We start from the raw sequence: 10,528 nt of genomic DNA on the forward strand, positions 1-10,528 counted from the left end.
TGAATCAATGTTGTTTTGTCGTTGAAATCTAATGACTGAAATGTCGATGTCTGATCAACATCTGATCAATGTTGAATCAATGTCAGCTGTTTTGCCACACACCTTCCCCTCCTCTCCTCCTCATCAGAGCTCTGGGTCAGAGTATCTTATTACTGAGCGGGGGTTATTACATTTTAAATTAACCACTGTAAAGGATGGTGGGTGATGATTCATTTCTGTACATTTTCGTACTTGCTAATAAAAATTATTGCTGACTGTTTGTGTGTGATATATTGACATGAAAACATATACAACTTACTACAAGGAGTGGAGCGGTCCAGCCCCACCATTTCAAGGAGTGGGATGGCCCAAACACACAGCTGCTTCGCTGTTGGCTTGTTGGCAAAAGATGTTAATTCAATGTTGAATTATAATCACAAATGTTGCATGTTTGGTTGAGGTCGACAACTGACGGTGGATCAACCACCATTAACCCCTGCGCCACCACAGCACACCCCATTTTAGGTGAGGGTTAATCACGTTTTAACTTAAGGACTATGTGTTGACAACACTGAGTTGTCAACACAGATTGCACATGATTGCAATTCAACATTGAATTAACATCTTTTGCCAACAAGCCAACAGCGAAGTGGCTGTGTGTTATTCACATGGCATATTTCTGCCATGTGAATTATAATTAATTATAATTAATGTGTGAAATATCTAGAGACTACAGCTACTGACAGATATTAAGCAAATCCTCAACAAATGATCAGAGATGAAGCCTCTCTGCTGGTTAACTGGTTTTCTGTACAATGGGATGTAGCATCTTGCAAAATTAAGTTGTAACATTTGTCATCACAAAGTGCCAGTGAATGTTCTCAGCATGCTTCTTCATCTCATGAATAAGTGAATTCATTTTAGGCGCGGCCATAATGCATTGCTTTGTTACAGACTCTTATTCTGAAGTTAGACAGGAAGTATTAGTTGAAATGTTTCCTCGTTTTGTTGACTTTGCTTCAGGCTGGTGGACAACATTCAGCTGAAAGCATTGCAGTGAGCCTCTGTGTTTGAGCTTCTTATGTTGGATTAAAACAGGAAACAGTTTTTAACTCGTCTTGAAATATTCATTTAGTTATTAGCATTGAACAAACCTCCGCTGTACTGAAGCAGTTCATATTTCAGCAGTTTGTCTCGTCAGTAGAACAAAGACAGAATGAAAACAAGACATGAGTAATCTTTGACTGTCTACTTTGGAGCTCTCCATCTGTGTTAAAGAACTACTATGAATATTTTTTGTTGTTTTCTTTTTTTTAATTAGGCTTCATTTGATCATCTAAAATATTTTGTGCCTAAATGGGAGCACTCTCACTGGTTCTAATTTAGAATTTCAAAAGCATTAAAACTGCAATATAAAGAATCAAAAGATTCAGATTAAGGATTTGTAAAAATAGTTTGTGATTTCTGGAACCTTTGCAAAAAACAAAAAAGGAGGGATAACTGGATTTTCCCAACAACATTCACGTATCGTCATGGGAACTGGATATATCTTTTCACCCCTCAAAGCCGTTGCTACTATGAATAGATTTTGAGGCAGTTCAGCGGATGAAGTGATGATTAAATTTTACATTTGTTTCTGTATGTTTCCTGAAAATCAACAGCGAATACCTTGGATATTTTCTGTCTCTGGTCTTAAGGTCGACGCCTTCAACTCCTCTTCAGTCTCATTCGTTTCATCTTTTTCCTTCCTTCCACAAAAGTTTTCACATGTCACATCCAAGCCCTTTTCTGCATCCCTAATTCTTTCTCAGGGTTACATCATGAAAACATTTTCCCCAGGAAAATTACGAAATGAGTGAGGCAGCGTTCAAGTCGAGCCGGTCTGTCAGACATAAAAGTGAAAACAAACATTAATGCAGTAAAATTCAGAGCTGTTGGAGCTGATCAGGTTTGCATTCACATGGCACCTGCAACAAAGTAGCAAAACTGAAAAATCCATCAAGTACTTAGCCATTGATCTACACTCTGGACTTTGTAATACACACAGATGTATTTTTTTTTTCAAACTGCAGATGGACAAATCAATCAGATCTACTTCAAAGCCAATCTGATTAATAATGAACCATCTCTCTCTGCAGGGAACAACAACAGCTCCTTAGATGATTCACAGACAATAGAGCTGAGGGCCGAAAGATTTGGTAACCATGTCTATGTAGAGCAGGAAGCAGAGATATGGAGGGCAGTCAGTGACAAGAAACAGTCAGAATGCATGTTTAGAAAAAAGAGTCAGACAGCACATAAACCGAAGCAGGCAGCTTGATTTTTAACAATAATTATACAAAGTTAAACTTAAAAAAAACAAACATCCAATTAGTTTACATCCAAACTAATTGGATGTAAACAGCGACTGCACAGTAATCCACATAGTCTTACAGAAAGTTACAAAAATGACAGTGCTTGGTATCACACTTATTGGTCTTATATTGATTGTATAATCAGTAACAGATCAGTTTATATTGTTTTTTAACTGATGAAGTGAGATATTTATCCTATTGGATATGTTTAAAATGAAAATAGAACAAGATCATCAACAGTTAATTTAAAATTACTGAATGAATCAAACCAACTACTTTTACTACCCTTCCTAATCCACACAAGTCATCATTTTGTCCACTGCTTCAATTCTCCTCCTCAGTTATTCACCAGACATTTGGATGACTTTGGGTCACCATGTTCTAGTCCACATTTTAAAGCATTTCTTCAGTCAGCTGATATGGTGGCAGACAGGTGCAAACACACGACTGATACAAACTCCAAACACACACACACACACACACACACACACACACACACACACATACACACACACACACACACACACACACACACACACACACACACACACACACACACACGCACACACGCAGACAAAACCCAACAGAAAAACACTGCAAGGAAAACATTCCACAAAATAGAAGCAAAAATCTGCAATCAACAAAACAAAAACTGTACTTTTTGCGCCTCTCAGGCGCTAAAGATAATTTCTTTGTTTGAGTGTTTTGTGTTTGCATTTGCACCTGTCTGCGATTGTAATCTAGGAATAAAAAAGACCTGTAATATTAAATAAATGGTTTTTATAACTAAAAAATAGTTAATGAATAGTTTCCATTAGAAAGAAAATTATTGTGGTTTCCTGTTCTGATATTAAAATAAACAGGAATAAATTTGTATGTTTCTCAGTTTTTTCCCCTCTTTGTTTGTGTCTTTTATCCAGGTCTAGTGTTCATTCATACGTACACCTGAGCCACACATGGGACTGGCAAGACTTCTAGGTAATGTGAAAAAAATTAATGGATTGAAACAGTTCATGAAGAAAACTGATGTAGACTGGAATTATCTTAATTCATCATCAGGATGTCAGCAATCATTTCAAGAACAGTTTTTTCTTTTCTTTTTTTCAAAAAAGGTTTACAAAAAATATATATTCTTATCCAAACAGAATATTCAGCAGCAGCTTCACCATCTAGATTGATCCAGTCAACACCAGAAGGGACAGGGAAGGAAAAAAATCTGATTCCTCTGCAGCCAGTAAGAACGATGAGCTCAGCAAAAAATAAAAAGTTCTGTGAATACGTTTGCACTGGTCTGAGTTCTGAGGATGATCAATGTCCCCATCACTGCTGGATTCAGCTTCATAATTCAATCACATCGTGAAAATCATTGATGTCTAACTCTGGTACGCCCTGGCCAGCAGACCAACCGCAGATAATAGCAGATAAAAATAAGTTCAAATTGTCGGTTTCCAAAGCATGGCTCTCATTTTCATCATGTTGGCTTCAAACAGGCCAAAGCAGCAAGAGTACAAAATGACAAGCAGGAGAAATGAGCAGCAGCTGTAACGTTTCTTCTCCACACGTAGGAGCAGGAAGAGTCAGGTGGACTAAAGACACAGCTGAGTGTGTAACCTGATTAAAAGCTGTTTTCTCACACTTTGATCTGTTTCATTGAAGAAGTAGCCAGATCAGCGCAGACATGTTGTTTCCCTAAATCATGCCAGACAATCGGCCCGTCAGGGTCCTGAGACAAGTTGGTACATCTGGGGTTCCTATCTAATGCCAATCAGCCAACTGTCAAGTCTTGCTCTTATGTCATTTAGAATTATGCTCTCAGATGAGGCTTATTTGTTAGATTTAAGCAGGCATCAAACATATTTTCACCAGACTCCCAATTCTGTTAAGAGTTTTTTTTAATGGTCTGATGTAATATTCAAATTTTAAATGTCATGTTTTTGTTACCTTAAACTAAAATAAATCATCATAATTAGCAGAAATAAAAGCTTCCATCATCCATCTGTGTAATTAATCTATATAATATGTTTCACCCAGTGTCTGAGTTCCTAAAATAAATGGGCTTTTCAGTAATATTCTAATTTACTGAATGGATCTGCAACAATAACTAACATTATCACATTATAATAGAACATCTTGAACTTTGTTACACTGAAAACAAACTTTTAACCAGTGAAAAATTAGTGGCAGTGAAATCTAATTACGCCCAGAGATTAAATGACCACTTAGTGAGAAACAAGGATCATGTCTGGAGTTTGATATTTGCTGCTAATGAAAATAATTAGTTCATTAACTTCACACTATCAATGTTTCTATTTCCTATACAACAAGTACAGATTCACAAACGGAAAGGAAAGAGAGAAAATAAATACATTCAGAGTCTTTGAGACGGAAGAGCCGCTAAACCCAGCTGGTGTGGACAAGCTAAAGCTTTTCAGATGAAATAAGAAATATATTCATCGAAACGTTTCCTATACAAGTACAGATTCTGTTAGGAAGAGGAAAAACATGTTGGATTTATTTTTGACATTTAAAACAAGATCCGAATTAAAATGTAGGCTAACTATTTCTATCTACAGTAGAGTGAAGATGGACTATGAAAATGGATTCTATCACAGATGTTAAGTCAGCGCTCTGCCTCACTGTTGGTCTTGTTATAAGAGAAAAGAACAACAAGGTATCTTGTTGACTCAAAACGAGCTCCTACATCTTGCTGAAAAGTCACTTGTAAGTTAATTTTGTGTCATTTCATTACATTGTAATAACATAATTATGTTGCTTTTGTCCTAATTTTTTTGCACTTTTTTTTCAAGAAAAAAAAAAACTTGGAGTGGCTGGTATATTATCCAATCATTGACATCACATTTCCAATCAAAGCAACAATCTAAGTGACAGAAAAGTTTACAAAAGACTCAGACCTGACAGGCTGGACATCCCCCAGCCCCTCCTCTTCTCCTCCAGCATCACACCAAGCCACCCTGTTTATTTCTCACCTTTTAAAAATCAGGTTACTAATTTAATGGAATGCATTCAAACTTAGCAATATTTATTTAGGAGTTTTATTTTTAACTTCAGGCTTCAAAATTATGTCAGGTTGTTACTGGACATAATGACTGTATACAACAGGAGTTGCCAAGGTGATTTAGTACCGAGGTGATGCACCTGTTACTCAGGATTACTCAAATGTCAGGTCGAGTTTAATAGAAATGTTGTACAGCACATTTCACCAAAATGTTTTACACCATAAAACCACAATACAATAATTATGAAACACGGAATAAACATTACATTTGTAATCAAAATCATCAAGAAAATATACTTCAGCTATATTCATCAATGTTTCCGTTAGTAATCAAAAGTAACTCTAAACAAGTGGGATAGCTTTGAATTAAAGGAACTCAGTATTTTGGCTGCTTTGCAGTTTTCTGGAAGTTTGTTCTCTGAGCTAAATGTGGGTCATTCTTGATGTGTTGTAACTGAACTTCCACGTCTCACAGGCTCAGCTTTACCTCTGAGCTCCACTTGAGCACTAACTGGCTAACTGTGTAAAAAATTTATATGAAATCTTCAAGTTTGGTTCCCCACTTTGGAAAACAATCCACTGCATCCGTTGCTGTTGTCACCAGCCATTTTTCCATCTGACTACGCAAACGGGTTGCAGTCAGAAACCGTTTCCTCTGTGTGTGACAGTCTGGGATTGAACTGATGACGTGAGCCTTTCCCAGTGATTTACAGTGTTTCTGAAGAGACTCAGAGGAGACCTGCAGCATCCTGTCTCCCTCCTGTCTGATCCCTCTTCCTCCCCCTCACCCCGCTATCTGCTGGCCATTTCCCTCTCTTGATTTGTTCCACCACTGCTTGACCTTTCATGTGTGTGACCGTTTACCGGGGCTAAAACGCCAAAGTGAAAGGTTGAATTTCAACTGCCATCTGTCAGATGAAAACAAAGAGAAAGCATCTGACTGATAGAAATATAAAACATTGTTTCAAAGTGATCTGAAAGACCTTTTGGGTTTTAACAAGCCAACCGAGTTCCTAAATTTTGATCCCTTGACTCTTCTGTAGTCCGCCCCAAAGGATAGAGCTTCAGCGTTTCTTCAGTAGATCTGACAGAGCTGAGAAACAAAGCTGCTACTCTGCAGCTAAACTGTGTGTTTTTGTTCATTTGCCAGGTGAAGACGTCTGTTCAGGCCAGAGTGGAAGCAGCCTGTTTGGTCAGAAAGGTTCTGTATGCAGCAGCAGTAGCGGCAACAGCAGCAGCTCCTTCACAGCTGCAGGAAACCAACCGTTACTTCCTGAACGTTGCAGCCGCTGCCCCACAGCTGGCCGTCAAAACAATTACTGACAGCGACACCATACTCATAGTTACTGCAACTAAAACCTAAAAATAGAAAGTTTATCTCCAACTACAGATGCACCGAAAATTATTCCGACCCCGCTGCATTTTTTGGTTCAGACATTTCCAATAAAGGTGAGTGAAGCTGATCAAGCACCAGGTTGGCCTGAGGTCGTGGACCTTAGGTTCCTCATTATGAGATACTGGTGTAAAGTTGCACAGAACTAATTTGAGTCGCAAAGCCTTTTTTCACATTGTTTTATTTATTTAAAAATGTGACAATGGTAGCAATAACTAGCAGTTTAAACACACTACTATTTCGGCTAAATATTTAGTAATAAGATAAACTGTTATCGGTAACACTTTATTTGAAGGGGGTTGAATAAGACTGTCATGACACTGTCATAAACATGACATAACACATGTCATGAACATGAATAAGCCTTCATGAATATTTATGACTGTTGTCATAAAGCGTCATTCAGTAAATTATGACACTTTTAATACAAAGTTGATATTATTCAAAATGTCTTTGTTATGACAACTTGACATTAACCAAGAAATCATTACTGTTTAAACTTTACCTTTAATAACATAAAGTTACCTAATTTTTAAAGTGCAATCAGTAATACTTTTATAACAAATTTATATCAGTAATGATTTCTTCGTTAATGTCAAGTTGTCATAACAAAGACATTTTGAATAATGTCAACTTTGTATTAAAAGTGTCATAATTTACTGAATGAAGCTTTATGACAACAGTCATAAATATTCATGAAGGCTTATTCATGTTCATGACAGGTGTTATGTCATGTTAATGACAGTGTCATGACAGTCTTATTCACCCCCTTCAAATAAAGTGTTACCCTGTTATCTCCAAATTAAATATTTAGTTAAGATAAATATTGACCTTCAAACTAGTTTAAAGCTGTTTGGTTGAATACTTTCAGGTGCAACAACAAGGCACTGACTGAAAGATTGAGATGATTTTGTTAAAATGTCTTTTAAACCATTCACACAACAGATTTGTGCCCATACAGAGGGAACCCCCACCCCCCAAGCCTCTTCCTATGTTATTGCCTCAGGCTGAACCTCAGTGGAGCCTAAGAGTAAGTCTCCCAACACTGAAATAAATTTGATCTGGAGATTTTTTGGCAAGCAAGACAGACGGCCTCAGGGATTTTATTCAAGGCATCGATAAACTTTTTGCATCTGACCACCTGTAACGTCTTTCACCTTTTCAGGGCTACATGTAAAACATCTTAGACTCTTTCAAAAACATATTTCAGCTCTTTCCTATCCTGATGGTCAGAAGTCCTCCTGACCAGCAGGAAGGACGTTGCTCACTCGCCCTCCCAAATGGAGCATGGAAGCTAAGAAACAAGAGGGAACTCTTGGCAATGAGTCAGAGTTTTGATAAACATGCAGGATGTAACTTGCATGTTTAGCATAAGATATGAGTAGGTTATCATGTTTTTGTTTTTTGTTTTTTTTTTTCCCTTTTTTTTAAACTGTCTCCATGTCGTGACAGCATGAGACTGAAAATCTGTGAAAAGATCGATCTCCTCCACCTCCTCCCTGAGCTGCTATTGAATCGGTGCCTATGCTAACTAGAATTAGCATTAACTAGAGGATATGCTAATAGGGAAAATCTGTAGCATGGGTTGGAGTGAAGAGGTGTATGAGCAACGCCACATGAGATTGTGATTGACAGCGCTAAGTCCCGCCTCCTGGCTTTGATTGATTGTTTCTAGTTAGCACTCAGAGAAGGCAGTAGAGACCAAAGTTTTCACAGGCTATCCATCTTATAACATAATGTCACTACATAGTGACAGCTTCAAAAATTACTATTATTTTTTTAATAAAAGTTACATACTTACCCATATTATGTGATCAGATCACATGATCACTGTGATACATTCTGGGATTCGGTTTTCCTCCAGTTCTACTTGTGTAGTTCAGTCCTTCAGGACTCAACAGGCTGTGAAAGACTAGACTGGGATGGGAAGCTTTACTGTCCAGCAGGATAACTGAGCGACAGTGTGAATGAAAAGTTCAGAGCTTAATTCCACTGAGGATCTGTTGGAATCAGTTTGCTAAGAGTTCAAAACGACTCTTAACAGACGCTCTTCCTAAATCTGACTGAGCCTGAACTATTTAGTACAGAAGAGTTGGCAAAAACTGAATCTGTGCAGGTGCAAAGCTGGTAGGGACATACACCCACAGATGATCAGCTGTAATTGCAGCAAAAAGGTTCCAGTCAGTATTCACTGAGGAGAGCTGAATGGAAATGAACAGATCACAGGAAACAGTTGTTTGCTTGTCAAAGTAAATGTTTTATGTTTCAGCTTTTACATGAAATAAAATTTATCCTAAAATTGTACAATACACTGATGATTTGTCAGTGTATTAAATCATGTAAAGTTAAGCTAAAGTTGCTTTGAACAGGCTGTGAAACCAAATCATATGATCAGATCATATCACATGATATGATCAGATCATATCACATGATATGAGCAGATCATTTCTGATCATAGACCCAGCATGAGAGAAGTCGTTTTATTTTTAAAGTTGTGCATTGCATTTTTAAGTGATTATTTTGATGTTTTTATATAATGTCTGTTCAGCACTTTGGTCAGTTTTGCTGTTTTAAAAGTGCTTATAAATAAAGCTGGCTTGGCTAACAACCAAATAAATCAACAAAAACATGTTTTGTTTTTTTAAAGTCCAAACTCTGTTTTCCAGCTTTAGTTAATTTTTATTAAGAGCATGAATGGATGAAAATATCTTTGGATCACAGAGGTTGAAAACACCTGGCCAGGCTGGACAAAAGTTTATATTAAGCTCCAGTGAATCAGTTTGGATTTTTAAATAATCAATCTTGTGTGAAAAAATAAAATTGTCCAGATGTTCTACAATCAGATTGTAGGATTTTGGAAAACTTGGAACCCAGGTAGCCTAAGACACTTTATTCCCCATCTAGGTTTGTGCATTTTCAAAGGTTCCCACTAGGGGTGCACCAATTTATCGGCACTGATTTTGTTAATTTTAAGATCAGTGATGCGCCGATACTTAAATGTGAAGCTGATCTAATCCTCCAATCTTATCAACCGCAGTAAAGGTCTAAAACTCAATCACTGTCGTCTTCTGCTCTCCTCTGAGGTCTGACTGACAGACCAGACCAGCAAGTCATGTCTGAACATTTACAGTTAACAACAGTCACCCCACTTTTGCCAACTCAGCAACTTTCTTTCTACATTTAGCAACATTTCAAACCAAATAAAATGCTATCGGCCAAAATCAGAATCAGCAGGTCAGGCTTTTTAAAGATCAGTAAACGGCCAACAAACTGTATTTGTTGCGCTCCAAGTTTCCACCTCATCACATGTCCACAGGAAACTGGAAGTGGGAGCAGCAGAGAATCAAACATCTGAAACGAAAAGCCACACACAGCACACGCCTAACGGTGAATAAAAAGGCCTTGGTGAGCGCACCATTGAGCGTGAAGGCTGTGGGTGCAGGAAAGCCCCTGCCCTGTCTTTCATTCTGCTAAAAGCAAACAGATTTCAGAGATCAGTGAACTTCCAAACAGAGAAAACAGATGTAAAAACCACACAGACTAAAGCCCATCTCCTGCCTTCCTCATCCAGCCAGAGAGCAGAAGGTCACACACTGATGATTTGAGATGTGTTTGATCTAAATCTTATGAGGGCCTTTCCTCCTTTCTGCTCTTTTTTTAAAGAAATGTTAATATTTGTAGAAAATACAGAGTTATTTTGACCTCAAACAACAAAAATCTACTATATTTTCATTATTAAACAAAAAATATAAATAAAAAATAAAATAAAGATTAGAATATTGTGTA

Source organism: Poecilia mexicana, unplaced genomic scaffold (assembly GCF_051168715.1).
Source record: "Poecilia mexicana isolate PSO_F unplaced genomic scaffold, ASM5116871v1 scaffold_5, whole genome shotgun sequence".
Lineage (NCBI taxonomy): Eukaryota > Metazoa > Chordata > Actinopteri > Cyprinodontiformes > Poeciliidae > Poecilia > Poecilia mexicana.